The sequence below is a fragment of the Gossypium raimondii genome, chromosome 3 (assembly GCF_025698545.1).
Source record: "Gossypium raimondii isolate GPD5lz chromosome 3, ASM2569854v1, whole genome shotgun sequence".
Taxonomy (NCBI): Eukaryota; Viridiplantae; Streptophyta; class Magnoliopsida; order Malvales; family Malvaceae; genus Gossypium; species Gossypium raimondii.
The window spans coordinates 19,085,242-19,093,045 of record NC_068567.1 but is presented as its reverse complement, the minus strand read 5'-3'; the positions used below and the strand labels follow the sequence as shown (position 1 = coordinate 19,093,045).

The following is a 7,804-nucleotide window of genomic DNA, read 5'->3' as shown; positions in this document are numbered from 1 at the left end:
TTATAAGAGTTGATCACAATGTCATGCATGAGCTAGAATAATTACTTTTACTTAACTTAGAATCTTTAAGAACAATGTTGAAAATGTTATAGTTTTCCCGTGGCAATTTGGATCTTTACTAACTCAGAATTTATAAATTATAATGTTATAGTTTTTAAACCTTAAGCCTCTTTAGCATACTTCTATGTTCAATTAACTTCAAAGTTAAATAAACAAACATCATAATTAGGAGTTATGTAATGTAACAATATTGCTACATACCCTTACTAATTTAATGTTCAAGAAACCAAACATACATAATTCAAGTATTGCATCCATTAATTATTATCTTATTCAGATTAATAAATTAATTCAATTACTTTTCAATATTATGCATGTATGAGCAAGTATAATCATGATATTAATTGAATGAGTAAAACAACCAATGCATAGAACATTACCAGCAGAGTATGAACAACACAGGCTAAGTAATTGTAATCATTCTAGCATAAACTAAATTAAGTTATTTTAGTTAAATCGAAAGCATAAAACTTAATTGCAATCATGTTTATCAACTTGAACAAATATAGTAAAATAAAAAGAAGAGAAATTTAAAGCCGGTTCCAGTAGATCTCCCAAGTATTGCTTTTGTTGCTCCTCATTGTCTCTTCTCTTCTTGTCATGGCTACTAAGCTTGAAGCTGTCAAAATTTCAAAAATTGGCAGCTCTCAAAAACTCTCTTAATTCTATGAAAGTGAAGAAATGTTGGAAGGAATGGAAGAGTGTAAATGGAGAATGAATGATGAGTGAGGGATGAGTGAAATGAGTTAAAAGATAGTCCCTATTTATACCTATTATGGCCATCTATTTTTAACAAATGCATGCCTTGATTTTCTCTAGGAATGTGGCCGACCCTTGCTTTGTAGAAAAAAGGTGGACAACATGGAGAGAGGTTATTTTCTCTAGTATGTCATTTCAAATTCTTCCCTCTTCTAAGTCCACTAGACACTGTTATGGCTTGAAAATCAATTGTTTTAGCACATAAATTTATCAAAGTGAATTATTCCAAAAAAAATTGACAATGAACAGAAATTAGAACAATTACAGTAGAATTTATCATTAAACACCCTAGACTTGCATGAATTTGTAAGTAAAAAAGCCTTTAAATGACTATATATTTTAGAGTTATCACACCCCCAAACTTAATTCGTTGCTCATCCTGAGCAATTTCTTTTTGACAAATGCTAAAACATATAAATCCAACACCTGTAGGACATAATTAATTCTCTATTTTGGCCATGCTTCAAAAAAATTATGCTCAAAACTAATAAACTGTGCAAACATGTAACTTAAATACATATATCATCCAATTTCTCTCAAGTATTAAAGTGCTAACAAAGATCATGGATTGAATGTCTTCTCCTCATGATTGTGCACTAAGCTCTTTCCAATCAATTTTTGTTTCCCTTGATTAAGCTAAGCAATAATCCTAAGGTTTAAATTATGTCTTCATATGTTGAACTTAGTATTACCTCTCCACCAATGTAGCCGACATAAAAATTTAAGGCAATAGGTCTTTAACAATGTTGTAATGGGGCTTAGTTCAAGGTGTGGAAAGATATGGTTATTTTTAGGCTAGACAATCACAAACTCAACTTACTTTGGGCCTCTGAAATAAACCTTTCCCCTAAAGTATTCAATTCTTCCCCTTTTCTTACTTTGGAAGTATGTGCTCACTAGTTCCCTTTTCTTTGCAACAAATTTTTTCATAGGATACTTTACTGAGCATACAACTATAAACACACTTTAAGCAATAAAGTAAGCATCCAATACTTCTTTCTAACTCCCCCAAAATTAAACCCAAAAAATTCCCTAAAATAAGCTGAGTCTAAGATTTGGTGAGAAAAATAAAGATGAGTAATTTTAAACAAAGGATGATTTGTTAATTAAAGGTTTAAAAGGAATAGGCTATTCAACTCAAAAGTGAGTTTCAAAGGATAAGTTAAATTAGGTAGGCTAAAAAAGGCTCAAATGACCCAGACAAAAATATGCTTAAATCATTTTTAAGTTGCTATGCCTCCTACGATTTTGCCTTAAGGAAATTACTAAGTCAATTCTAAAGACTTAAACCTTCATGCATGCTTAGCTCTTCTAAGGAATTAAAAAATTACATGGTTGACCTTATATACAGTCACTAAGATTTGCATTCTTATCATAACTTAATTAACAAAGAAATACTTAAAATAAAAAGATTTCATGCATACCAGAGTTAGCATAATTATGTAAAAAATAAAATTTTGAGCCAAAATTCGCTAAAATACCCCTATATGGAAAAATCAATTTTTGAAAAATATAAAAAAAATTAAAATATCAAAGAAATTATAACATGGTCCCCCATTAAAGGGAAGCAATGTCCTCATTGCTTAAAAACATTTAACAAAAGGGAAAAGATCAAAGAAGTGAATGTGAACTGTGTACCAGGTTAGATCCCAGGAAAGGGAGGTGAGTCTCATTTGGTTGCTTAAATACCAAACCTTTCCTTTCCAAAGCTTATCCTAGTCGTGCACATTCGCATTATCACACTTTTCATATTTGAAGCATTTGAAAACAATTTGCAAGTTCACTCAATTTTATTCATAATTGCAACTTAAAAATTTATTATGCAAAAAATAAAAAATAATTAAATTCAAAAGTGTCTAAAAATCTTAAGGAAATAAAAGAAGAAAAAGAAACCCCTCATTTATTGGTAGAACCGTCACTATCCGAGATTATTTTCACTTTGATATGATCATTTTCGTGCCTCGTTTCTCTATTTAGGGTAACAAAATCCTCTTGCCTAGTATCCAGAGTTTGAGTCCATGACTCAAAGATAAAATTTAGAAATTCAGGTACAAAGTCAAAAGGGTTACGTGAAGGTTTCTTAAATGCACTCTGTATTGAGTCGTCTTATATTTTAGCATATCGTCAGTAAGCTTGCTACTATCAATGCATGTGCTACAACATGCCCATAATTGCAAATTGTTCCAATTATGCAGCAGTGTTAAATGATAGAAAGGTGGGTGTTAGAGTGGTCTAATTGGGATCAAGAGTTGGTTCACTAAGTATCGTGACGTCTGGAAGGCCAAATGGTTATGTATTTGACTTGAAAACTGGCTCTGCAATGTTAGGATAATTGTCCGGTTTGCTCCGTAAGGGTTATCAACCAATTTTTTTTGCTTTTTTCGAGTAGCATCACCCACTACTCTAGCAATATCTCCATCTATTACATACTTGGTTGTATCTCGCTTTAAAATCTATCTTTGGAGGGATGCGAGATTATAGGCATAACAAAGTGATTAATGATGGAAAATAAATGCAACCAACTCACTTTGTAGCACACTCTCAAATTTCTTTGAGGATAATTTTCCCCATATTAATGGACCTTTCTATCATGATAGCATATAACAAAATCATTCGTTCCATCAAGATAGTGGAACTACGTGAGATGGGAAAAGGACTAACTCGCATAAAATAGAACCATACCTTTACTGTTGGGATCAGAAACTCCATTTGGAAAGTATGAGTACCAAAATTTGAGATTACCCAATTAGTTCTAGGAACTGTAACTGTAACAGCCCATTTCTGAGTTTGATCGAAACAGTGGTTTTGGGACCACTTAACTGAGTCAAAATATTTATTTTATTATTTTAATAAGTTTTACAGCATGAAAGAATTATTGTGTGAAAATTTCGTAATGAAATTTTACCAATTAAATGGTTAATTCGGTAAAAAGGACTAAATCGCATAACGCGTAAAATATGAGTTCTATTAGTTAAATGATTTAAATGACTATAGAATTAATAGTAGGAGTCCTTGCATGGTAAATATACCATGAGTGACATGGATGGACGGTTATGGGTTATAAAATGTGATTTCCATGTTGACTTTATAAGGTTAATTTTGTAAAATGGTATTTAAGTTACAAAAATGGCATAATGATTCATTCATCTTCTTCATACCATTTTTAGCAAGAGAAAGAAGCCATTTTAGGGCTTTTGCATTCGGTCAAGCATAGATTATCAATTAAGGTACGGTTTTCGTCCTGTTTTTAATGATTTCTACGTTTTTGAGCACGTTGCAGCTCAATCTAGCTAGCCCGTGCCTTAATTTCTGAAATTATTGATGATTTTGAAATATTCCATTGTTGAATACATGTGTATTTTGAAGTTTCTTGCTAAATTATTGATGGTTGTTAATAGATATAAAATTTTTATAAAGAGAATTTTGACAAAAATGAGCATTAAGGATTAAATTGTAAAAGATAGAAATGTTTTGGTTAGAAAAGTGAATAAATGAAAGATAGGGGTTTGTATGGAATACATGAGTATTCGGCTAAGTATAAGTATAAAGAAATTTTGTATATTTTGTGATTTTGTGAATTAGGGACTAAAGTGTCAAAATGTGAAAATATGAGAGCTATATTGTAAAAAGGCCAAAATATATGTATATGGATTGAATTTAATGATTTGGTGAATAAATGGGTTAAATTTGAATTTATATAGATCAAGATAAACAAATACCAGAACTTGATCAGGGAAAACAAAAGTTAGACGGGTAGACGAAAGTATCCAAGCAAATATGAGGTAAGTTCGTATAATTAGAATCGAACTTGTTATATATTTTAAATGGTTGAATTGAATATTTGTATGAATGTGTATTGAAATATTAAATTGAAATTCCTATTGGTTAAGTACTCTGAATAAGTACCGAGTCTCGTTTGAACTGTAGAAAGTCGTAGGATACAAGTGATATGTCACTAGGGTTACCGTTTGGTCGAGCTCCAGCATTTGTTGTGGACCCACCACAGCTCGTATGAGCTTATCGTTTCAACTCTTATGAGCTTACCGTTTTAGCTCTACGGAGCTTACCGTTCAGCTTGATAGAGCTTACCGTTTACCAACTCAGGAGGAGCATACCAATCATGGCTCGAAAGAGCATAAGTGATGATGAATTTATGGATTTCTGATCTATACACTTAGTGTGTATCACCCGAGTATCCCTCGATATTTTCGTAGGTTCAACGGGCATTATACCGATATGTGTTTTAAAGATTATATAATATAATAGTTATATAATTTATATGAATTGAGGAGTGAATTTGGATGTCAAAAGAATGTTATATGTTTGGTTTCATTCTTACGAATGGATAAATAAACAGATGTGAAATGACTAATTTGTGAATGGTGATGTGAATAGGCTTTGTGGAGAAATGAGTTGGTTTTAATTGCTGTAATGCTTAAATGTTAAATTGGTAAGTTTAATTCTATATTATATGGGCTTACTAAGCTTAATGCTTATTTCGTTAATTTTTCCTATGTCCCATAGATTTCGAAAGCTAGCTCGATTTCGGACGAGGTTGGAGACTTGCTATCACACTATTCAGACGATATTGGGTACTTTTGGAACTTATCTAAATATGACATTTATAAGCTAGTTTATAGGTTGAATTATATGGTCACTTATGTTAGTGAATGTGGTATGAATTTTGGGTTTAATCAAGTTATGTGATATGGCTTGAGTTGGAAATGTTTGGTTTGGTATGGAAGCATTATGTGTTATGTTCATTTTGTGGTGAATTTGATAAATGGTATTCTGACATAAATGTGGTGTAATTATGGATATGTTAGTATGAATGGTGTTTTGGTTATATGTCTTAGTTGAGTAATGATATGAATGTCTTATAAATTAGTTCAAGTTGATAAGCTTAATACATAGCATATATGTTTGTGGTGTTTGATCATATGTTTCGGCAATGAGAAATGCTAAATATGATTTTTATAACTTGGCTTGGTTTGAAGTGAAATGATGAGTATGTATTGAATGTGAATTGATTATTTAGGTATGGTTTCAATTGGTAAATAATGATCTTTTAATAAGTAGGTTTTGTTTACTAAATGGATGAAAACAAATTGGCTTTATAAGTGACATTTTGGCATAATACAAAGCATATGAAATTAGTATGATTCTTGTGGTTAATTTTGCTACTCGAATTGATAAGAAACAAATTGGTCTTGTATGTATGACATTTTTTTTTTGGTATGTGGTATATTTTGTGAAATTGGCATATCTTGATTCGACATTTGTATTTGTGAGATGACTATTTTTTTTATCAAATGAGAAACGATTAGATTGGTTATTTACTTTTATTAATGAAATTTGGTCTTTTGGTAATACTTGTTTGTGTTTAAAATTTTGTCTATTATGCTGTATGAAAAAGTATAAATTGAGCTAATTTCCAGAAGTTGATAACATGCAAATTTGTCAATGAATTTGGTTAGCCATATGTTGGTGATGGTATTCATAAATGGTTTTTTTTTACTGTGTCAGGAGCATGTATAAAGTTCATAAAATATTAGGTTTGGTCATGTAGTATTATTATTAAGGTCGATCATTTGATTGCTTATTAATTAGTATAATATGTTCGAATGTTTTAATTATGCATTAGTACGAAGCTAGAAATGATATGTTAGATATTCACTTCATATATATATTCGTATATGAATTTAATGATATATGCTTGATTATGTTTTCGAATATTGAAATTATATAGCGTGAGAACATAGCTTTGATTTATGCAAATTGGTTCGAAATATTTGGATGAGACAATGATATTGACGTGATTGAATTTTAAAGCACAGTTGTTTATGAATTGTAGTAATTAAGTATGAATGATTATATTCGGTCATGTTTTTCATATGTGCAAAAAAGAAATGATAAATGACTGTGCGGAACTATGTTATGTCCGGTAATGCCTTGTAACCCTTATCCGACGACGGATACAGGTTAAAGGTGTTACAGTAACTTTCCATAAAATTTCTCTAGGCATCTCCCAATCAACGTTTTTCAACATAGTAGAATAATCATCGTCGTTGATATTGGGTAGTTCAGACATATCGTTAATAACTTTTGGTGTGAGAGATACCTTTTTTCCTCAAACATAAATCTTTGTTCCAGTGGATGAGGTCAAGTTTGCAGGAATTCCAGGAGTAATTCAGCCTCCGAAAGTGGTCTAACATCAGAAAATAAATTCCATCTCAACCCATACACTATTTCCCGAATAAGTGGTAGCACTGTAGTACAATAAATATTTGTTAAACCGAACCCTTTATCTGAGAGCATCGGTTGATCCCTGAAGATGGATTCAAACCTCTCCCTTGCTTCTTTACTATAGAATCAGTTCTGGGCATTACCAGGTTGAGTATTTGAATTCTTTTACTTACCTTGAGCTGTCTCGGGTGTTTTATTATTCAGTGTTCCACCAGTTACTACATCAACTAGTTGCTTAGACGAGGGATTCAAACCGTTGTAGAAGGTTTGAACTTGAAACCACAAAGGTAACTCATGATGATGCCATCTTCTCAACAAATCCTTAAATCTCTCTCATGCATCATATAATGTCTCAAAATCAATTTGAGCAAAAGAAGAGATGTCGTTCCTCAACTTAGTTGTTTTAGCCAGTGAGAAGTGCTTTAAAAGAAACTTTTCAGTCATTTTAGCCCAAGTCGTGATAGAACCTTGTGGCAATAAATTTAACCACTATTTTACCTTACTCCTTAAAGAGAATGGGAACAACCGTAAGCATATGGCGTCATCAGTAGCACCATTGATCTTGAAAGTGTCACAAATCTCTAAAAAGTTAGCTAAATGAGTATCCGGATCTTCACGTTACAAACCATCAAACTAAACATACTATTGTACCATCTAAATTGTGTTCGGCTTCAACTCAAAATTGTTTACAGCAATGATGGGTCTCATTATACTCAATTCAGCTCCATTAAAGTAGGCT

General features: G+C 31.7%; 1 non-coding gene across 1 annotated transcript; it reads left to right on the top strand.

The window, feature by feature from the left end:
* Positions 1-7,354: 7,354 nt before the first annotated feature.
* LOC128040314 (small nucleolar RNA R71) lies at positions 7,355-7,461 on the top strand. Its single transcript, XR_008194970.1, has one exon. It is a non-coding gene; the product is annotated as a small nucleolar RNA R71 (small nucleolar RNA).
* The last annotated feature ends 343 nt before the right edge of the window (positions 7,462-7,804 follow it).